General features: G+C 35.2%; 2 pseudogenes; one reads left to right on the forward strand and one right to left on the reverse strand.

Moving 5' to 3' along the window:
* Positions 1-751: 751 nt before the first annotated feature.
* LOC110780702 (ATP-dependent DNA helicase RRM3-like) lies at positions 752-12,782 on the reverse strand (annotated as a pseudogene).
* Positions 12,783-15,492: 2,710 nt separating this feature from the next.
* Positions 15,493-24,083, forward strand: LOC110795425 (wall-associated receptor kinase 2-like; annotated as a pseudogene).
* The last annotated feature ends 1,251 nt before the right edge of the window (positions 24,084-25,334 follow it).

Raw genomic sequence — 25,334 nt, forward strand, 5'->3', positions numbered from 1 at the left:
TTTTTTTTTTTTTTCCCTGTTTTGAGGGGGTGTTTATTTTGAATGTGTGATTAAGTCAGCCCAATCATAAGATGTAAAATTTGGGTTTGAAAAGTTTTGGATAAATTAATGCTAAAATGGAGTATATGATTTTCCATTAAATTATCTTGATTGCAGAATTAGTCACCGGATTAGTGATTGAGGAGTTGAGAAGAGCCAAGGGCCTTACTGCAACTGCGTCAGATCCGATAATAGCAATATAATCTGATCAGACCTCTTCTGACCACGAAAGAGGTACACGGAGCAGAGGTTATAAGTCCAGAATCTACAAATAAATAGCTAAGTTGGAAATATTCCTGGTATATTAGTACAACAGACTCTCTTTCTATTGCAATTAATTGAATGTTTAGCGAATGTTTTATAGTGTATATGGTTCAGGCCATCTTGTTTTTGGTGAAATAAATAATAGACTAAAAAAAATGTAAATAGTTGTTGGTAAAAGAAAAATAACATTGTATTTTGGGGTAGAAGACTAAAAAGCATGTAAAATAGTCAAGTTCGTCCTACTTATTTTGCACCAAACGCATCACAATAGACAAACGATTTGATACTTAGCGGTAACTGGACCGGTTCTTGCTGATAAGTGAAACTTTGGAGCCTGCATAAAAGAAAGTGAGACATAAAAATAAAGTAAAAAACACTTGGAATTTTTTTTTTAATAAAATAACAAAGAGCTTAACAACATAACTGAATAGGCTAAAAGAATACCTCCTCATATTGACAAGTTCTGAAAAACTTCTTTGTATACTACATTGCTCGTAGTATTATTAAGCTTATCTTCCTTGTCACAAATTAAAATTCTCAGTCCTTTCTTGGTCGTTACTCGGGATAATGCAACATAAAGTTGACCATGACTAAAGACGGGTCTAGGAAGATATAAACCAACATGCGAGAGTGATTGGCCTTGGCTTTTGTTTATCGTCATAGCAAAACAAACCACTAATGGAAACTGCCTTCGTTGAAGCTTGATTGGAAGAATAGTAGTATCTGATGGGCTTAAGGTCATTCAAGGAATGAACACCTTATGCCCTATATTGCAACCTGAAATGATTTTAGCTTCAACAACATGGTTTCCAAGCTGAGTTATAATTAATCTTGTACCATTGCATAAGCTTGACGACTGATCTATATTTCTGAGAAGCGTCACAGGGGCCCCAACCTTCAACTTAAGTACGTGATTTGGTACGCCTGAGAAGGTAAGGGTGTTTAGGAACTCAAGTGGATAAAAATCTTCAATTACCATGTTCCCATCTTCCTTAGATATGCTGTCTGTGTTAGGTTATGATACATATGACATTACATAGATCATGCGGAAACAACCATTAACCCAGGACAACATATTATTTACACATAATCATATAGCATAATTTAGATGCATACTCTTTGTTGCGTGCCCTCCCTAGCTGCGCCCGAACCGAACAAGAACAAGTCTTTAGGACTCCAAGTGTCGTCCCTCCGTAGATAGTCCACAGCACGTCCGGATCCGCCTTAAGATTGACCAACTAGAATCGCCCTTAAGGTACTAGAAAATTTCGGCACTTTATGAGCAAGATGTGTGTTTTAATTTTCTCTCAAAAAACTCACTTTTGAATACTTTGAAACTTTTTTGTGTAAATTATGACCCCTAGGCCTTTATTTATAGAGTTATGGAAAAGGAATCGTAATCCTAGTAGGATACGAATTAATTGAAATTAGAATCCTACATGAATTCTATTTAATTAATTTATCCAATTAGGAATAGAAATTTAATCATACACTGACTCTTGTAGATTTAGGAATCACGCATGAGCACAAACTCACACACACACGGCAGCCACAAGGGCTGCCCATGCGCGTGCGAGCAGCAGCCCACGCAGCGCGGCCCACGCAACGGTGGCCTTGGCGCGCGCTGGGCCTGCCTTGTGGTAGGCCTGGGCGCTGCCTTGGCTGGGCTTGTGGCGCGCGCGTGCTTGCTGGGCGATGGCCCGGCTTCGTGCTGGGCCTTCGTCCGGCAGGCCTCGTCCGATGCTAATTCGTACGATACGCTTCCGATTAAATTTCCAGTTCCGGAATTTATTTCCGATACGAACAATATTTAATATTTCCGATTCCGGAATTAATTTCCGTTTCGAACAAATATTTAATATTTCCGTTTCCGGAATTATTTTCCGATTCCGGTAATATTTCCGATTCTGACAATATTTCCGTTTCCGGCAATATTTCCGATTCTGGTAATATTTCCATTTCCAATAATATTTTCCGATACGTACCATGTTTCCGTTTCCGGCAACATCTACGACTTGGATAATATTCATATTTCCGATACGATCCATATTTCCGTTTCCGGCAATATCATCGTTTCCGGAGTATTCATTTCTTGCCTGTGACGATCTTAGCTCCCACTGAAACCAAGATCCGTCGGTTCCGAATATTCATAGATGGAGTATTTAATGCCATTAAATACTTGATCCGTTTACGTACTATTTGTGTGACCCTACGGGTTCAGTCAAGAGTAAGCTGTGGATTAATATCATTAATTCCACTTGAACTGAAGCGGCCTCTAGCTAGGCATTCAGCTCACTTGATCTCACTGAATTATTAACTTGTTAATTAATACTGAACCGCATTTATTAGACTTAACATAGAATGCATACTTGGACCAAGGGCATTATTTCCTTCAGTCTCCCACTTGTCCTTAGGGACAAGTGTGCATTTCCTAATTCCTTTGTCGCTCGATGCTTGCTCTTGAACATAAGGTAAGAGTTGTCATCCTTATTATGTCCATAGGTGTTCCTCGGTTTCAGAGTTCAACTGATCAAATAAACAGATAATCATAGCCTATGATTCATCCGAGCACGGCCATGCATTTCACAGTTTCTAGCTCTCCGAGTGGCCTTGTACAACTTTTAAGCATCTCATCCCGATTTATGGGAGGACAATCCCAATCTTGCGATCTTGAGATTAGACTTCGTTTGATAGGTGATTACCTGAGCGTTGCCTTTATAGCCTCCTTTTACGGTGCGACGGTTGGTCAACGTCAAAGCAACCAGTTCTCAAACAAGTAATCTCAAATCACTCAGGTATTGAGGATTTAGTGTCTAATAATTTAATGAAATTTACTTATGACAGACTTTCATCTCTTACAGTAAAGTTTCATATGTCTTGTCCGATACTAGTCTTCCCAAAGTAAGTATCTATGCAAATGATTATGACATTGCCATGTCCACATAGTTCAAGAAACAGAACTACTAGTCATCTTGCATTCTAATCGTCTAACGTTTTCTATGCGTCCAATTTTATAGAAAACTCCGATTAGGGACCATTTTCAACCTTTGACATTCAAGTTCACTTGATAGACATTTCTTAGTCACAGGACTGGTCCTGACAGTCTATCTTGAATATATCGTCAAGTTGAAGGGACTCATCATTTAATAAACCACAAATTAAATGGAAAAATGAATTCCTTTCATTTATTGTGAATGATTAACCAATAATGTTTTACAAAGATTTAAACTCTAAAACTTTAAAACATTAAACAAAGACATCAAAGCCATTCTCCAATATGCTTGATTCCCATAGCTGCAGTGTGCGAGTTGTGCTTCGCTTGCGGCAGAGGTTTAGTTAATGAATCTGATATGTTGTCATCAGTTCCAATTTTGCTTATCTCGACTTCTTTTCTTTCAACGAACTCTCGTAGAAGGTGAAATCTACGAAGTACATGCTTGACTCTCTGGTGGTGTCTAGGCTCTTTTGCCTGTGCAATAGCTCCGTTATTATCACAATACAGGGCTATTGGTCCTTTAATGGAGGGGACTACACCAAGTTCTCCTATGAACTTCCTTAGCCATATAGCTTCCTTTGCTGCTTCATGTGCAGCAATGTACTCCGCTTCAGTTGTAGAATCCGCAATGGTGCTTTGCTTAGCACTTTTCCAGCTTACTGCTCCTCCGTTGAGGCAGAAGACAAACCCAGACTGTGATCTGAAATCATCTTTGTCGGTTTGGAAACTTGCGTCCGTATAGCCTTTAACAATTAATTCATCATCTCCACCATAGACCAGGAAGTCATCTTTGTGCCTTTTCAGGTACTTCAGAATGTTCTTGGCAGCAGTCCAATGCGCCTCTCCTGGGTCTGACTGGTATCTGCTCGTAGCACTGAGTGCGTACGCAACATCCGGGCGTGTACATATCATAGCATACATTATTGAACCAATCAATGATGCATATGGAATCCCATTCATTCGTCTACGCTCATCAAGTGTTTTTGGGCACTGAGTCTTGCTTAGAGTCATTCCATGAGACATGGGTAGGTAGCCTCGCTTGGAGTCCACCATCTTGAACCTATCAAGCACCTTATTGATATAAGTGCTTTGACTAAGTCCAATCATCTTTTTAGATCTATCTCTGTAAATCTTGATGCCCAATATGTACTGTGCTTCTCCTAGATCCTTCATCGAAAAACATTTCCCAAGCCAAATCTTGACAGAGTTCAACATAGGAATGTCATTTCCGATAAGCAATATGTCGTCGACATATAATACTAGGAAAGCAATTTTGCTCCCACTGACCTTCTTGTATACACAAGATTCGTCCGCGTTCTTGATGAAACCAAAGTCACTGACTGCTTCATCAAAACGTATATTCCAGCTCCTGGATGCCTGCTTCAATCCGTAGATCGACTTCTTTAGCTTGCATACCTTTTTAGCATTCTTTGGATCCTCAAAACCTTCAGGCTGTGTCATAAACACAGTTTCTGTTAAAACGCCGTTTAAGAAAGCAGTTTTGACATCCATCTGCCATATTTCGTAATCGTAATATGCAGCGATTGCTAACATTATTCGAATAGACTATAGCATTGCAACTGGTGAAAAGGTTTCATCGTAATCCACACCGTGGACTTGCCTGTAACCTTTTGCAACCAATCTAGCTTTGAAAACTTCAAGTTTCCCATCCTTGTCCTTTTTCAGTTTGAAAACCCATTTGCTTCCAATGGCTTGGTAGCCATCTGGCAAATCGACCAAATCCCATACTTGGTTTTCAGACATGGAGTCTAATTCAGATTGCATGGCTTCTTGCCATTGCTTGGAGCTAGGGCTCGTCATAGCTTGCTTGTAAGTCGCAGGTTCATCACTTTCAAGTAATAGAACGTCATAGCTCTCGTTCGTCAAAATACCCAAGTACCTTTCCGGTTGAGATCTATATCTTTGCGATCTACGCGGGGTAACATTTCTAGATTGACCATGATTCTCACCAGATTCTTCTAAAGATCTCTGAGTTTCATCCTGAATGTCATCTTGAGCATTCTCTAGAGTTTGTTGTTCGACTCGAATTTCTTCGAGGTCTACTTTTCTCCCACTTGTCATTTTGGAAATGTGATCCTTCTCCAAAAAGACACCATCTCGAGCAACAAACACTTTGTTCTCAGATGTATTGTAGAAGTAATACCCCTTTGTTTCCTTTGGATAGCCCACAAGGATACATTTGTCAGATTTTGGATGAAGTTTGTCTGAAATTAATCGTTTGACGTATACTTCACATCCCCAAATCTTAAGAAAAGACACATTTGGAGGCTTTCCAAACCATAATTCGTATGGAGTCTTTTCGACAGCTTTAGACGGAGCTCTATTTATAGTGAGTGCAGCTGTATTTAGTGCATGTCCCCAAAATTCTAATGGAAGTTCGGCCTGACCCATCATTGACCTGACCATGTCTAGCAAGGTTCTGTTCCTCCGTTCTGACACACCGTTCCATTGTGGTGTTCCAGGAGGAGTCAATTCTGATAGAATTCCACATTCTTTCAGATGGTCATCAAATTCATAGCTCAGATATTCACCGCCTCTATCAGACCGCAGTGCCTTGATCTTCTTGCCTAATTGATTCTCTACTTCACTCTGAAATTCCTTGAATTTGTCAAAGGATTCAGACTTATGCTTCATTAGGTAGACATAACCATACCTACTGAAGTCATCAGTGAAAGTGATAAAGTAGCTGAAACCACCTCTAGCATTTGTACTCATTGGTCCACATACATCTGTATGGATTAAACCCAATAGTTCATTTGCTCTTTCTCCAACTTTAGAGAAAGGTTGCTTTGTCATTTTGCCAAGTAAACATGATTCGCATTTACCATAATCCTCTAAGTCAAATGGTTCTAGAATTCCTTCCCTTTGAAGTCTTTCTAAGCGTTTCAAGTTTATATGGCCTAATCGACAATGCCACAGATAGGTGAGATCTGAATCATCCTTTTTGGCCTTTTTGGTATTTATGTTATATACTTGTTTGTCGTGATCTAATAAGTAAAGTCCATTGACTAATCTAGCAGATCCATAAAACATCTCTTTAAAATAAAACGAACAACTATTGTCTTTTATTATAAAGGAAAATCCCTTAGCATCTAAGCAAGAAACTGAAATGATGTTTTTAGTAAGACTTGGAACATGGAAACATTCTTCCAGTTCCAAAACTAGCCCGGAGGGCAACGACAAATAGTAAGTTCCTACAGCTAATGCAGCAATCCGTGCTCCATTTCCCACTCGTAGGTCGACTTCACCCTTGCTTAACTTTCTACTTCTTCTTAGTCCCTGTGGATTGGAACATAAGTGTGAGCCACAACCTGTATCTAATACCCAAGAAGTTGAATTAGCAAGTATACAGTCTATAACGAAAATACCTGAAGATGGAACGACTGTTCCGTTCTTCTGATCTTCATTTAGCTTCAAGCAATCTCTCTTCCAATGCCCCTTCTTCTTGCAGTAGAAGCATTCGGATTCAGAAGTGGGTTGACTGACCTTCCTCTTTGCAGATTTGGCGCCAGTTTGCTTAGTTGGGCTGGCCTTGTTGCCACCTTTCTTAGCATTCCTCTTCTTTCCAGATTTCTTGAACTTGCCCCCACGCACCATAAGCACATCCTGCTTATCACTTTTGAGCGTCTTTTCAGCGGTCTTCAGCATACCGTGAAGCTCAGTGAGCGTTTTGTCCAGACTATTCATACTGTAGTTCAGTTTGAACTGATCATACCCGCTATGAAGAGAATGGAGGATGGTGTCTATAGCCATTTCCTGAGAAAATTGCTGATCCAGCCGACTCATATTCTCAATGAGTCCAATCATTTTGAGAACATGTGGACTTACGGGCTCGCCTTTCTTAAGCTTGGTCTCAAGAATTTGCCTATGAGTCTCGAATCTTTCGACTCGAGCCAGATCTTGGAACATGTTCTTCAACTCACTGATGATTGTGAAAGCATCTGAGTTGATGAACGTTTTCTGCAGATCCGCACTCATGGTGGCGAGCATTAGACATTTCACATCCTTGTTGGCATCAATCCAACGATTGAGGGCAGCCTGAGTGACCCCGTCGCCTGGAGCTTCGGGCATCGCCTCATCTAGGACATACTCCTTTTCTTCCTGCATAAGAACTATTTGCAAGTTCCTTTGCCAGTCAAGGAAGTTTTTCCCGTTCAACTTCTCCTTTTCGAGAATTGATCGAATGTTGAATGAATTGTTGTTTGCCATATTAAAAACTACAATTGAAAAGAATAAACAAATAAATAACCATTCACAGTTTCTCTTAATAAACTTAAATTCTAGCATACATGCATAATTCAATGTTTATTAAGCATTTTATTCAAGTTATGTGTTCCGGCAGGTGTGAATAAAATGATTCCAAGATCCTAAAATCATTGAAGAACTAAGCACGGTTTGTCGACTTAATCCTAGAACATCTTAGGTAAGCAAAAGCCTTTTGCTAATAGTCTAGAAACTATTCTTGGTTGATAGGTACGTCTAAGAACTTATTAGGTAAACCTATCGAATTTGCCACGACATAAAAGGACTCCTTACTTATATCGTTGAGTTTCACCAAAACTAACATGTACTCACAATTATTTGTGTACCTTGCCCCTTTAGGACCAATAAGTAACACCTCGCTGAGCGAAAACTATTACTAGATTGATGTAAAGGATATCCAAGCAAGTGTATATTTTGGCATGGCACCTTTTAACTCAATTTTTAAGTTTGGAACTTAAGGCTCTTACTATGTTGGTTAGATTTTAAGTGAACTAAAATCCTTAATCATGCAACATAATCAAGCTTTTGATCTCATGCATTTTAAGACATATTTAAAACAATAAATAACTTAAAACATGCATAAGATATTTGTGATCTAGTATGGCCCGACTTCATCTTGAAGCTTTGACTTCAAAGTCCGTCTTGAAAATCTCCGTGGGAGGCACCATTTTCTTCAAATAGGATAAGCTATAACTAATTACAACTATTTGATGGTTCGCAGACCATATTTGAATTGAAAAATAACTTTGGTACTTTAGACCAATTACATTCAAATTAATGGTACGCAGACCATATTTTCTATCCTATTTGGGCCATACTAGTCACTTCATAACCTGCAAAACAGTACATATACAATATATACCATTCACCCATTCATTATCATGAATGGCCCACGTAGCTGGTTAGTAAAACACATTATGCATCACGTAAACATTTGCATCAATTAATCAAGGGCACCAATAATCTACCAATTATTCAGTCCTTATTAATTCTAATCAAGTTGTTTTAACCTTAAGGATTTGTAGACCTAATCAAGAGTTTATGACTAAAAAGCGCTCCCACTTAAACCAATAAATTCATATGCTTTACCAATTTTAAACATAAAAATGTATTTCTAGTCCAACCGGAAACATACAAATTTAATTAAAATTTAAAGCTCATATCAATTTATAATTGAATCCAAAAATTTAATTTAATTTCAGTCGTATTTAAATTAATTCATGATTTTAATTTTAGTAAAATAATTAGAATAAATAACATTTATTATAATTATAATATTCAAAATTAAAATCCAAGAAAATAATTCAAATTATTAATTTTAAAATTAATTAAAATTACGTGAACTGAAATTTTCAAATTAAACATTCAAAACGATCTAATCGTAACGCAAACACCCTACGCGTTGCACGCCCATGGACCGTACGCACACAGCCATTGCTGGCCATGTGCGCGCAGCCCATGCGCTCGTCGCATAGCTGCTGCTTCCCTATCGCAAGCCTCCGCACACATTGTGCTCGCTGCGCGCGCCAGCGCTCATCGCACGCGAGCTATCGCTCGCAGTGCGCGTGCGCGACATCGCTCGCTGGGCGCGCGACATCGCTCGCTGGGCGCGCGAGCCATTGCTCGCTGGGCGCGCGACATCGCTCGCTGGCGCGCGACATCGCTCGCTGGGCGCGCGACATCGCGCGCTGTGCGCGCGAGTGATGCTGGGCGCAGCGCTCGTGGCACGCGAGCTTGCGCTCGCTGCGCGCGAGGCTGCGCGCTCTTGTGCGAGGCAGCGCGCGCTGTGGCGCAGCTCGCTTGCTGCCCACACGCGACTGCCTTGGCTCGCCCTTCGCCCATGCCCATTCGTTCATTGCTCGTGGCACACGACACAAGGCAGGGCTGCTGCCTTGTGCTCGTGCACTACGCCCTTGCTCATTGCATTCGTGCCGCACGGGCGACGAGCTCCCTTGCTCGTCGTCGCATGCCCGCATTATACAACACCCCTTAAGGGTAACACGAAGCGTCCATTGCTTCGTGCGTGCAAGTTATATGAACGAATCGCATAAAAATTTAAAATTTATATTTAAAATTAATGACAAATTAATAAATATTATTAATTTCATAATTTTAGGGCGAAAAATCGAAAATTTATTATCCAATTGATTTCCGATTGTTATGGATTCAAGTCTAGGTCATAAAAATTTAAAATTTATCGTAAATTTACAATTTTTATGGTGGTTTTTAATCATAGGTTTCTAATTAAATTACAATTAATTATGAAAATCAAATTAATTCTAAATTATTCTAATTTTCAACAAATTAATCATAATTACAAATTAGATTGCATAATTAACAAGACTAGGCATTCAAACTTGTTAAACATATGCAGTAGGTCAATCAAAAATTCAAGATTTATCAACAAGAATCGCAAATATTTAATTTAACATCTTAAATTTACGAAATTTTGCATTCGAAAAACTAAAACCTTCGAAAAGTCATAGTTAAGCTTCGAATTTGAGAATTCTGGGTTCGGCAGAAAAAAACTATTTTTGTCAAAATTTTAGAATGCCTTTTACATGTGGAATTGATACAAAAATCACTCGATTTGGATGAGTAACGAAGAAACTGCCGAAAAACTGCGTACGTATAATTAAATAAACGCAATTTGCAATTAATTAACAATTACGAAAATTAATCACCCCTTTTAATTCTTGCAAATTTGTAATATTTAACCATATTCATGCAATTTAGATTATGAAAATAATAAGGGGCTCGTGATACCACTGTTAGGTTATGATACATATGACATTACATAGATCATGCGGAAACAACCATTAACCCAGGACAACATATTATTTACACATAATCATATAGCATAATTTAGATGCATACTCTTTGTTGCGTGCCCTCCCTAGCTGCGCCCGAACCGAACAAGAACAAGTCTTTAGGACTCCAAGTGTCGTCCCTCCGTAGATAGTCCACAGCACGTCCGGATCCGCCTTAAGATTGACCAACTAGAATCGCCCTTAAGGTACTAGAAAATTTCGGCACTTTATGAGCAAGATGTGTGTTTTAATTTTCTCTCAAAAAACTCACTTTTGAATACTTTGAAACTTTTTTGTGTAAATTATGACCCCTAGGCCTTTATTTATAGAGTTATGGAAAAGGAATCGTAATCCTAGTAGGATACGAATTAATTGAAATTAGAATCCTACATGAATTCTATTTAATTAATTTATCCAATTAGGAATAGAAATTTAATCATACACTGACTCTTGTAGATTTAGGAATCACGCATGAGCACAAACTCACACACACACGGCAGCCACAAGGGCTGCCCATGCGCGTGCGAGCAGCAGCCCACGCAGCGCGGCCCACGCAACGGTGGCCTTGGCGCGCGCTGGGCCTGCCTTGTGGTAGGCCTGGGCGCTGCCTTGGCTGGGCTTGTGGCGCGCGCGTGCTTGCTGGGCGATGGCCCGGCTTCGTGCTGGGCCTTCGTCCGGCAGGCCTCGTCCGATGCTAATTCGTACGATACGCTTCCGATTAAATTTCCAGTTCCGGAATTTATTTCCGATACGAACAATATTTAATATTTCCGATTCCGGAATTAATTTCCGTTTCGAACAAATATTTAATATTTCCGTTTCCGGAATTATTTTCCGATTCCGGTAATATTTCCGATTCTGACAATATTTCCGTTTCCGGCAATATTTCCGATTCTGGTAATATTTCCATTTCCAATAATATTTTCCGATACGTACCATGTTTCCGTTTCCGGCAACATCTACGACTTGGATAATATTCATATTTCCGATACGATCCATATTTCCGTTTCCGGCAATATCATCGTTTCCGGAGTATTCATTTCTTGCCTGTGACGATCTTAGCTCCCACTGAAACCAAGATCCGTCGGTTCCGAATATTCATAGATGGAGTATTTAATGCCATTAAATACTTGATCCGTTTACGTACTATTTGTGTGACCCTACGGGTTCAGTCAAGAGTAAGCTGTGGATTAATATCATTAATTCCACTTGAACTGAAGCGGCCTCTAGCTAGGCATTCAGCTCACTTGATCTCACTGAATTATTAACTTGTTAATTAATACTGAACCGCATTTATTAGACTTAACATAGAATGCATACTTGGACCAAGGGCATTATTTCCTTCAGTCTGAACTTAAATAAATTCTCTCTTCACCTGGTATTAAGGATAGCAAGTAGTCGTTGATAATATGTACGTCATTATGAGTTGGGGCTAGAATTGCTCTTTCTTGAAAGTAGGTTGGATCCCACAAATTCTGTAAAATGGAAGGATAAGTACTTTCTATGATAGCTTCAACCGGATTTCTCTCTTCCTTTATAAGGTTTTCATCAGGGATTACTATAGCTTCTGTACCATCATTCGATTCTTTTACCTTACCATCACCGATCTTTAGTATCCACTATGAGAATTCCCTGATTTCATGACTAATCGAATCTGGACAACCTACTGTAAGCCTCATGTTTCTTGTCAGTGTAAGGACTTCACAATAATTCCACAAGTAAGATGAGTTAATCGTGGCAAAAACAATGTCCTGCCTACTTCCCCTTGGGATCACAGGTAGAATTTGTCGAAAGTCTCCTCCAAAGACAACTACTTTGCCCCCAAATGGTTGCTCTGTTGGCCTTAGAATATCCCTTAAGCTTTTGTCCAATGCTTCAAAGCAGAATTTATTCATCATGGGTGCTTCATCCCAGATAATAAGCTTTGTTTTTATTAAAAGGTTGGCCAAATCACTTCCTGGTTTAATGTTACAAGTCGAGTCTTCATTTACATTCAGAGGAATTTTAAACCTTGAATGCGCAGTTCTTCCCTTAGGAAGTAAAAGTGATGCTATTCCACTTGAAGCAACGGGAAGCACGATATCTCCTTTTGACCGTATAGCTGCACATAGAGTTCTCCAAATGAAAGTTTTCCCTGTCGCACCATATCCATAAATGAAGAAAACACCGCCTTCACCTCTTGAAACAGCATCCATAACTTTATTGTAAATCTATCTTTGTTCATCAGTAAGACTCGAAAATAGTCTATCATGCTCTACAAGTAAGGATGGTCTATCATACTGCAATTCATCTTGGATTAACTTGTTCCTCCCTTCTGATATGAGCATGTCATCTGGATAAGGTATCATGGGAAATTTTCGAAGTGTACTGCTTATATATAAAGGAGACATATTCGGATTAAGCGGGTTACGCGTTATAACAGTTTGTATTGTAAACGGGTTTTCCTCGGGCTCAAACGGTTTGGATTGAAACGAATTTCGTCATTAACAGCTTCCAGATCCATTCGTTTCGGGTTGAAGCAGATCGGGTTGTTGTGGAACGAGTTTGTTATCGGGTTTCGGATCTTAATTGGGTTAATATTTTTCGATCGTTCGGATTGAATATAATAGGATCGGGTCTTGGGTTACAGCTTGCGGGTTATTAACGGTTTTGGTTCTAAAAGATCGGACCAACCTAGCGGGTCCAACGATTCAGCTTGAGAATTGACATCTCTCATAATACATGATGATAACTGTTTGTTATACCTAACATGAAACTATGTGTGGTGCATGAAAATGAATAAAAAAAACTATGTATTTTTCTATGTTTCTTTTCTAAATTAATTTAACTTTGCACTTAAATTTTAAAATATATAAACCGTGCATCGCACATAGGAGACATATTTGCTGAATTATTAGAGTGCCACGTAGGATTACTAATGGTTTCGGCCAATGAAAAATAAGATTTCTAATTTAATTTTGAATTAAAAAATTCGAGTGCCACGTAGATATTTTAATTATTTAATTATTAAATATACAACTCTATCCAAAATTAAACACTCTAATAATTAAAAAAATAAATCTAAAATAAAAATCATCCAAAATCAAACACTAATCTAAAATAAAATTTAATCCAAAATCAAACATTAATCTTATATTAGAGTGCCACTAGGAAATCTAATGGTTTCGGACAATGAAAAATAAGATTTCAAAATAATTTGTTAATTAAAAAGTCGAGTGTCACGTACATATTTTTATTGATTAATTATTAATATTACGCATATATAATTTCATCCAAAATCAAACACTCTAATAATTAAAAAAATAAATCTAATAAAAACCGTGCATCGCATAGGCTAAAATCTAGTTTATAATATAAATAGAGGTGTATGCCGACGAATAATAACACAATAATATAATTTCCCTCAATAATATTTTACAATTGACTTTTAAACTTCATGAATGAGGATATTGGACAAATTGTTTTTTACCACCTAAAAAAATTGAAAAATTGTTCTTTACCACCCGAAAGACTAAAACTTGTATTTTACCACTTAATTTTTAAAAAAACTTGTTTTTTACCACTTAACAATAGGAAAATTATATAAAAATGTTATATGGGGGCCACAATAACAGTAATATTTCTAATATGTTCTATTCTTCCACGGTTTCATATATTTAATCTCTTCTCTTCCACAACATCCTTGTTTTCCATAAACTCACATAATTTTTCACCACTTTTGATTCATAAAATTGACAAAATTCTATGGAAATAAAGAGAGAAGGGTGAAAAAGTAAAAGAAAATCACGCATGGTCACATGAAGTGTAAAAAATGGAGAGAAATTGAATTAGGTAGCTACGCATAAAAGTTTCATCTACTTTTTAGTTTCCATGTGGTAAAAAACCAGTTTTAATATTTTTTTTAGATGATAAAAAATAATTTTTCGATTTTCTAGATGGTAAAAAATAATTTGTCGGAGGATATTTTATTAAAGAAAAATTCCCAAATACATGGAATGATGCAATACAAACTTTTAATTAAGAACCTCTTTTATGAATATAAGACAATAATTACACTTTATGGTCAAGTAATGTCTAACTTTCTTTTTTTAAGAATAGTATTCTTTTTGAGGGAATCCCAAATCATTTTGGGACTAAGATTTTGTTATTGTTGTTGTTGTAGTATTCTTTTTGAGGGAAACGAATAGTATCCTCATTCATGAAGTTTAAAAGTCACATGTAAAATATCATTGAGGGAAATTATATTTTTTGTATTGCATCATTCCATTAACTTATGAAAATTATATTTTTTGTATTGTTCAATGAAATTATGTTTGAATTTTTTTTCAGAAGTTAAATTTTCTACTTTATATTTATATTAATTTTGCAAATATAGCATATAAAAAGTCATAGCTCAATTGGATAACATTTTAGTGTAGAAAATGAAGATCGCGGGTTAGAATCTTATGCAAACCATTTAACTCATTCTTTTAAATGAAAGTGGATTGATAATAATGTTGATTTATGGATTAAGGGAGAGCGTCACGTGGCATGTAAACGTTTATAGAATCGTCTTTTAATATAAAGTATAAATTTGTGTTAATAGACGTTGTAAGTTTCATGTTAACATGCATTTATATAGTACAAAATTTGGGTTAATAGACGTTGTAAGTTTCAGGTAAACATTTAATAATTTTTGTATTATTAGATATTACAATCGTTTAAAAATGATCTTAACATTGACTACCTCCTTTTCAGACGGATCATTTGAATATGATCTCTTTAATAGTTATGATTTTTGTGTTTTTGGCTAACTAGACAATGACCTTACTTATACTTCACCGAAGACCTTGTCTTGAGATAAAAAATAGTTCTTTGAAAAGTACGATATGACACAAAAGAGGAGATGAATTACATAGCATTTTTCTTGGTATTATTTTTGAAAAGTAAGATACGACTTGAGAATTATTTTACATGTATATATATTTTTGTCTTTAATTAAACCCGAAGACCTTGACTTGAGAATTGAGACACGGTGTAAAGGCCCCACAAACACAGGTCTTGTTGTTCTTAAATTAACATTGAAATCACACACTTCCACTAATTCATCAATCTGCTTTCTCGAAAAAAAAAATTATGTTGAAAGGGGAAATTGGTTGGTGTTATTACCATAGTTTCATTATTATTGTTGCAATATTTCCTTTAGTACACCAAATTATAGGCCAAGACGACATTACGACTGGTACAACGTTACCGGTATCCCGTCCTAATTGTCCTGACAAATGCGGTAACGTCACCATCCCTTACCCTTTCGGTATAGGGGATGGGTGCCATTATGATCACCCTAAAGACGGCGCATTTTACAATATTACATGCGACTATAGTAAAGAACCACCGGTTGCAACGTATGGTGCTACTATCGAGGTAACAAATATTACTTTAGATGGTGAATTCCGTATACGTAACTATATTTCATACATTTGTTATGATGGGTATGGTGTGGAGACTAGAAACTTTACATCTTGGATCAGTGTAGTAAGATTTGCGCTTTCGACCACCCAAAATATTGCTGGTGCCATTGGTTGCGACAGCATTGCATTATTCTCTGGTACAAGGATGAATAATACTAACGAGTTTACTTCGGGTTGTGTAACCGGGTGCACCGAACAAGCCGATGTGAGGGATGAATGCACCGGAATTGGCTGTTGTCTAGCCTCAATTCCAGATGGAGTAACCAATATTACATTACAGACTACGAGTATCTCAAACCACGCCGAGGTGCAAAGGTTTAACCCGTGTAGTGTTGCATTTGTGGTAGCTAAGGATCAAATTGAAAACGAAAATCACTTCTCTATTAAGTCCATTCTCACGCGAAATGTAACCTATTTCGAGAATAGTAGTAATTTGTTGTATCCAATGGTCTATAATTGGTCTATTGGAACAAAAGATTGTGACACAGCAAAAAAAGACAAGCTGTGTTGATGGCTTGTCCGGCCAATGGGGATACCGCTGTCAGTGCAACCCTGGGTTTTATGGTAATCCTTACCTTAATGATTGTCAAGGTAATCTAACTTTCACTTCTACCTAATTTATCATGCTTAATGATACAGGATCACGGGAGAACCATCCTAAAAGCTAGTTCAAGGGGAGGAGAGTTCATAATCCTATAAATCACACATCAGTCACTTATATGACCGATGTGGGACGTAAGCCCCATAACTTTAAAATGGGCCGTAATATACCACCCCTTTTTGCAGCCAAATGCCCTCATGTGGCAGGTTTTTTTGCTAGGCAGAGAGAGAACACAATTTGAATTATACACCCATGTGCACCCAGGTATATAAACCATATTTTGGAGAGAGAAGGTTCTTAGTCCCGGACGAGCACCGGTGGCCGGCTCTTATACCATTGATACAGGACCACAGGAGAACCATTCCTAAAAGCTAGCTCAAGAGGAGGAGAACCTATGATCCTATATAAATCCCACATCAACCACCCATACGACCGATGTGGATAATCTTATAATGGACTGTAACACTTAATTTTAAGCTTCTGATGATAAAAAATTTGGATGTCTAGTAGTTTGTTTAAACTTAATTCATGAAAAACATACGAAATCATATTTATATTGTAGCTAATTCTTTGTTCCGTTTATATATACAGATATTAATGAATGCGTGAATAATCCTTGTGGAAATAACGAGTATTGTGACAACATTCCTGGATATTATACTTGTACATGCCGAAAAGGCTACCGTGGCAAGGCTACCGTGAACGATCCTTGTATTGTCATTGATGGAACACCGAAGAAATTGTTGCTGTCAATTAAAATCATCGTTGGTCAGTATCCAAGGCTTCTATTTTCTTCTTCCTATTTCTTGCCAAATTATTCAATCATCTGAACTTATCTGACCTTATCTGAACTTATCTGATCTGAACTTATCTGATCTGAACTTATTGGAACTTATCTGAACTTATCTAAACTTATTTGAACTTATCTGAACTTATTGGAACTTATCTGAACTTATCTAAACTTAATAATTAATAATTAATAATTAATAATTAATAATTAATAATTAATAATTAATAATTAATAATTAATAATTAATAATTAATAATTAATAATTAATAATTAATAATTAATAATTAATAATTAATAATTAATAATTAATAATTAATAATAAAAAATAAATAAAAAATAAAAAATTAAAATATTATTATTAATATTGGAACTTATTGAAACTTATCTGAACTAATATTGGAACTTATTGAAACTTATCTGAAATTATCGGAACTTATCGGAACTTATCTGAACTTATCTGAACTTATCGGAATTTATTGGAACTTATCTGGACTTATCTGAACTTATTGAAACTTATCTGAACTCATCTGAATTTATCTGAACTTATTGGAACTGAAACTTATTTTTTTTAAGGTGAACATAACGCACCCTACGTAGTATTTTGTAAAAGTATAACATTTTAGTTCAACTTTTTTTTTAACTAGCCTAAATGTGATAGATTACACTAGTGTAGATAACTAAACATCAATATGATTTTCTTTATGAACAAGTTAATCTAGTTAAAGATTACCTCATTATTTTACTACTCCCTCCGTCCCAAAAGTATAGTTCTGTTTTCTAAATCGGGCGTCTCAAATTTATAGTCCTGTTACTAATTTTTGCTATTAAGGTCCTCACTTTCTCATGTACTATATTAATTAAAAATGCATTGAAAAATCCACTCATGTACTATATTCCACTTTCCTATTTACTATATTTTCTTTCACATGTACTCCGTATTTGTTTCCACTTTTTCATGTAACTCAATCATCATTTGTACTTTAATCCACTTTTCCATGTACTATATTTTATATTTTCTTAAAATCTCGTATTTTTGGTCAAACGAGACTATAATTATGAGACAGAGGGAGTAATTTTTTTGGCCAAATTTAAAAATGTCAACTATGAATTCTCATTACTTTAGAAAAAAAATACAGTAATATGGGATATTGTTACCTTTTTTTCAATATATATTCATAAAATATCAACTTTTTATAAAAACAATTCAAGTGTAAAATTAGAACTATTTACATTTTAAGCCTTATCTGAAAGATTATAATTAAAAAGTCAAATGAGACAATCTTTAAGAAAAAAAAAAGTATATCTTTCATCGTATCTTTATGATCTCCATTCCCATAGTGGATGTTTCATTGCAGAATCCAATGGTTTCACACAACGATACGTACAATATCAATGTACGTAAAGGACAACGCGTGGATGGTGCAGGGGCCTGCACGTAGATCTACGTGCACCTGCACCAAAACGCAAAAACATTAAAAGAAAACGCAAAAAACAAAAAAACGAAAAAGAACATAAAAAAACTAAACAGAAAGAACTAGAGTAAACAAAAAGAACATTAACTAAACCTGAAAAGAACACTAATGTCAAAAAACTAAAGAAAATGTACAAAAATAAAAATAACATATTCTCTCTCCTGATAACTATAAAAAGAACAACTATTTTTCAAAAAGAACATCGTGTGAAAATGCAATAGAAAAACAAAAAAAAAATACATATTATCGATAATATTATTAAAAATTAAAAAACTGTAAAAAAAATTAAAAAGAACACAAAATAATTATAAAAAAGAACAACAACTTTTTTACAAAACACAAAGAACAAAATTAGAAGAAAAATAAAATAACAAAAACTCAAAAAAAAAAACCACAATAAAAAAGGAAAAAAGAACAGAACACATGAAAAAAGAACATCATTTTCTTTTTCCTTACCAAACAAAAGAACAGAATGAAAGGGACGAAAAGAACAACAAATCTATGTTCTTTTATTAGTTGTATTTGTTCTTATCAAACCAATTAGTGTTCTAATTAAAAAGACGAAAACGACGATACTTTGATGCACTTAAAACTAGATCTATATTTTTATTTAAATGTATTTTTGTTTTTATCCCACACATAAGATCTATGTTCTTTTATTAAGTGTTATTTGTTCTATTCAAACGATTTTATGTTCTAATTAAAAAGACAAAACGACGATTTTTTGATGCACTTAAAACTAAATCTATATTTTTAAAAAAAAGTATATTTGTTCTTTTACCACGAATCAGACTATGTTATTTTTTAAGTGTTATTTGTTCTTTTCAAACCATAATATGTTCTTTTTTAACAATCTATGTACGTTGATATAAAAGAACAAACTATGTTGATGACACAGTAAAAATAAAGTTTTGAAAAAAAACATAACAATCCGAAAAGAACATTAGATGAAAAAACAAGGAAGCGTACCTTAAACACTTGATCAACATTTATCAGAGCATCAACATTGAACTAGTGTTTTTCTTAATTCACTCATTTTCAACAAACGAAAAACATTCAGAAGGAATTTTAGAGAGAGAATAAGGAGAAAATGTATTTTTTTACTCTTTCATTTACCATCTCACTCTTTCTCTCTCGAAAAATCTCTCTTATGTTGAGAGAATATAAATTCTCTCCCCTCTCTCTCTCTCTCTAAAATGTATTTCTAAAATGACTAATGGTTATGACTCATAAGTACAATTATTATATATATAGTTGCTGAAAAATAGAAAATGAACAAATAGGAAGTAGAATCAAAGAATTGAAGAACAGAGAAGGAGAAAAGAAAAATTGTTAAAGGAGTGCATAATGAAAACCGCGCACGTGTTTTTATTTTGTTCTTTTAACAGAGTATTATGAAAAGAACAAATGAAAAGTCTTAAAGAACAAATATAGAGACTAAAAGAACAAGTCAAGTACTTTGTCCCACAATAACATATGATTCGGAATCATCATTTTCATCATTCTGTTATGAATTATCAAGCACATTATTCATAATATCTGAAAAAATAATAGGTTAATATGTATAAAAACAAGAAAAAGAACGCAATCAAAATAACAAAGGATAAATAAAAAGTAACAAGAAAAATAACACAATAAAATAAAAAGAACAAGTTATGAAATGCAAATAAAATTGAAAATAATAAAAAAGAAGAACACAATAAAATAAAAGAACAAATTATGAAACGCAAATGGTCTATTTTTCTACTATAATGAAACTGTTCTTTTAATACGAGCATAATGTAACTGTTCTTTTCATTCGAGCATATGTTCTTTTAATACGTAAAACTGTTCTTTTCTGGAAAAAATCGTAATTACATAATCAAAATCTTCAAAATCAACGATTTCAACGAAATCAGCGTGTTATTACATAATTTGATTCATTAAAATCATCAAATTCATCAAAACACGATTATTACAAAATCAAAATAGTCAAAATCATCAAAAACACAACTATTACAAAATCAAAATCATCAAAACATGCCATTTGTTATTACAAAATTGAAAATTTACCTCCCAAAATCTGATTATCAGCTGTAGAATTCAGATTTGAAGAAGAAGAATCAATTTAATTTGATGTTGAAGCAGAAAAATCAACGAATTTTTGGGGATTTTCATTAATTTCTCTCTCTAAAACCCATTTTAGAAAACCTAGACTTTCTCTCTCCTCTTCACAGTTTGAATTCAAAACATAAAACCCAGAAGAATATATATCGCAAAAATAACAAAAATCAAATAAAAACGCGATAAACATAACTGAAAAGAACAGAGCCTTTAATGTTCTTTTGTTCAGGGGTGTTCTTTTGTTCAAGGGCATTGTTCTTTTTTTCTGGAAATTTAATGAAAACGCGCGTTTTGGGTTTAATGTTGGTCGTTTTAATCCCGGTACACCTAGAGCTACGTGCACATGCCTGCACCATCCAAATTGCGCGTAAAGGAGGCTGATGTTAGTCCTCCTATAAATTTTCTACCCATCTGCTGACTGCTGATTTTCTGAAACTTCTTACGTAGTATTACATTGACATTTGACAGGGTCAACATTTTTTTGTGTGGAACGGAACCTATTTAATTAATTTACATTCTTGCTGAATCTTGCATACATCTAAACTTCTACTACGTAAAAAATACTTTGTCATCTTGTTTGGATTATTTATTAAACGTTTAAGAATCCGAATGAAATATTCATCACGTCTAACTGAATGAAACAGGAAAGGTCAAAGTGCGGTCTGGGCCATACTTATGTCATTTCTATGGATATATTAAACGGGTCGGTCGATTGGGTCGGGTTATAATAAATTACTCCGTACTTTCGGATTTGGGTTAATCCGGGTCCATCGCTTTTGAGTTTGAGTTTGACTTTGAGTTTGAGTTTATTTGTTCATGCATAATTCAGACCAAAATCATAATACACCCAATAATAATAACACTATAACAACGATCGTGTGTTTATTGTGCTTAAAGTACCTCATATATAGTCTCATTTATTTAATATAAATCAATGGTTTCAATCGGTTAGGTCAAAACGGATTCTATAGTGTTTTGACCCATTATTTTTCGGGTTGTTCTTGTCAAAATTTTTGTTCAAGTCCCATTGTTTCCTGGTCCATTCCGGGTCTTGTTTTGAATTAGGTCGATTTTTGACAGGTCTAATAGTCAAGTACTTGATTTTCTCATGTTAATCCTGTCGTTTCATAATGAAATTTATAATTAGTAATTGAACAAATATTAAGAGGAATGAGATTAAGTGTGTGGAAAGGTGGATCGATGAGTATGATAAAATATGGATAAAGTAAGATCATAGAATGTAAAAAAGTGGGTGAGTGTAAGAAAAAGAAGAATAAAGGAAGAGAAAGTGAGTGCAAAGATGTAAACTTTGTATGGTAGATAGGGGGGTAAGATGATACATTTTCATGTCCAATAATAGTATAAAACATGATGTTAAAAAAAAAAAAAAAGGGATTATAACCAAGAGTGTAAAAAATATTTTTTGAAACCGGGATAGTACAAAATTAATATGCGAACAAATTAACAAATTATCAATCACTACCTTATACTTAGTCAAATTGAACTATAAAATGACCTATGATTCAAATCAAAGTCGTAATACACCCCAACAATAACAACAATAAACGTGTTTATTGTGCTTAAAGTTTCTCATAATCTCATTTATTAATTACAAATACAACTTGATAGGATCAAAAACGGATTCGGTTGAATTTTGACCCATTATTATTCTCGTTCAGATAAAATCGGGTTTCATGTCACAATATATTATTCAAGAACCATTATTTCCGGGTCGAGTTTAATAATGAAGTTTTGCATTTGGTCATGTACACAACCATTATCATTGCCTATTTCCTTCTATTCTAGGACATGAATCAAATCTTCTAATAATTATGGATATAATATGAGTATTATGGTTAATTATCATTGTACGTGTAGGTGTTGGTGGCGGCATTATTGTTTCTTTGTTGGTTGGATTTTGGTTCCATTGGCAACATGGAAATCAAAAGCTCAAAAAAATGAAAGAAACATTCTTTCTTCAAAATGGTGGTCATATATTGCATCAAAAACTATCAGAACGGGATGTATCAGTTGGCAATACAGTTAAAATGTTTGCAATTGAAGAACTTAAGAAGGCAACTGATAATTATAGCGAGAATAGCATCATTGGTCGAGGAGGTTTTGGGATGGTTTACAAAGGATTATTACCAAACAACCAAATAGTTGCAATCAAAAGATCTCTCAAAGTGGATCCAGGCCAAGTTGAGCAATTTATCAATGAAATTGTTGCCTTGTCTCAAATCAACAACAAAAATGTGGTGAAACTCTTGGGTTGTTGTTTGGAAACAGAGGTACCGTTACTCGTTTATGAATTCATAAGCAATGGTACATTGCATGACCATTTGCACAGTGAAGAAAAAATGCATAATAATGTTTTTATTTGGGATGTTCGTCTAAGAATTGCGGCAGAAGTTGCAGAGGTGTTGGCCTATTTGCACACTACAATTTCTATACCGATAATTCATAGAGATATTAAGTCGGCAAACATACTTTTGGATGATAAATTCACAGCTAAAGTCGCTGATTTTGGAGCTTCTAAGTTAGCACCAGTAGATCAAGAACAATTAGGAACAATGGTCCAAGGAACATGTGGTTATCTTGATCCAGAGTACATGCAAACCGGTGAGCTAACTGATAAGAGCGATGTTTATAGTTTTGGTGTTGTTCTAGTCGAACTTCTAACCAGAGAAAAGGCGATTTCTTACGCTAAGCCCGAGAATGAGAGAAGCCTTGCCGTATGCTTTCTTAGGAAGCTTAAAGAAGATCGATTGTTTGAAATCCTTGATGACAAAATAGTGAGTGATAATGATGGAGCAATTGAGCAGTTTAAGGAAGTTGCGAATCTTGCTAGAAGGTGTCTGAAACTGAAAGGGGAAGATCGTCCTACTATGAAGGAGGTTGCAAGAGAACTAGATAGGATTTTAGGAATGAGTACTACTCATCCATGGTCATCGTCGTCGAACAATGGATTACTACTTCAAGAGGAGGGGGAATATCTTCTTGGTGAGACACATGTTTTCAACAATGGCGGCTATGGCGTTGACAACATGAACGACTCATTGAACAACCAAAGTAGAGTTGTGCAATTGGTGCCTTTGAATGATGGGAGATGAAGTTATGAATATTAATGCTAATAATAATCTTAATATTTTTGAACTTCCACTCATATATAACTATTAATCTTTCAATTTGTATAAAATTTGTCAATTACTCTCTACCTCCGTTGTTAAAGACTTTGTTAATTTTTACTATGTTGTTAAAGGTTGTCAATTACTACAGGCCTAAATTTCTAACAATTTGATTCAAATTGTTACTATACTACATATTTCAGCCAATTAATCCACTAATAAAGTTAATTTAATTTAACCATTGTATATCAAAGAGGGCGACATTTTTCACCCTCTTTGATCTTATACTACTTGATTGTAGTGACTACTTGATTAAAAAAAAAAATACAACTATTGGTAAGAAATTAACCAGCTAACAGGGTAACAATTATTTATTTAATATATTAATAGTATTCAGTGTATCGCACATTCGCACGTGCTTAACGCTAATGTGTATAACAATTTGGCAAAACTAACTCGATCCAAGTGACCAAGTCACAGAGTACTTTATTTGACATAATCTGATAGAGGACCTAAATAAAATAGTAAAATGGGTTAAAAATAAGCATATAATCACCAAATAAATTGAAAGTGAAGAAAAAGATACATTACAAAGTGAAACTCACGAATCATGGCAAGTCCCTTGTTAAAAAAGAGTAAGAGTGTGGTTATAACACCATTTAAAAAGAGCCGAAAACACACAGAAACAACAAGGTGAAACAATAATGACAACAATCATAAAAATCAATTCCTGACGAAACTCATGAATTACTATGCTAATTGGCTGCATCTTTGGATATGATTCAGAGAAGGTTCTGGTTCTGGTTCTGGTTCTGGTTCTGGTTTTTGTCACTTGAAAATGAATTGTATTGATGTTCATCTTGCCACCAAGCACGCAAGTACTTATCGTTATCGCCTTTGAATGAAACGCGCTTTGGCAGTCTTACTATCGATCCAGCATCAACTACTATCAAAGCACTAAATTTCGAATCTTCAAATTCGTTTTGGAATCTCTGAATTTCCAATATATCTTCTCTTCTGATCATCACACTGTAACCCCAACCATCAATTCCAATATGATAGAATGAAACCTCTTTTGAACCATCAATGGCATCAAACACTAGGGGTCTGAACAATGTACAGTTCCATTCGAACTTATTTTCCACTGGTTCACTTGCTGCTGCAGCAACCAATCCACTCTCTTGAGATTCCCTACACAAAGGTAACATAAAACGCAATATAAATAACATTATGAAATGGAATAAACGGAAAACGTAAAGATCAATCTAAAATGATGTACTTAGTATATACTCCCTCATTTTTCAATACTCACAACACTTGTGTTTGCGCGTTATTTTAAGAATATTTTCAGTGGTACATGAAAACGAATAAAATCAATGTGCAAGGGGCCGGGGTCAA

Source organism: Spinacia oleracea, chromosome 2, assembly GCF_020520425.1.
Source record: "Spinacia oleracea cultivar Varoflay chromosome 2, BTI_SOV_V1, whole genome shotgun sequence".
NCBI classification, from domain to species: domain Eukaryota; kingdom Viridiplantae; phylum Streptophyta; class Magnoliopsida; order Caryophyllales; family Amaranthaceae; genus Spinacia; species Spinacia oleracea.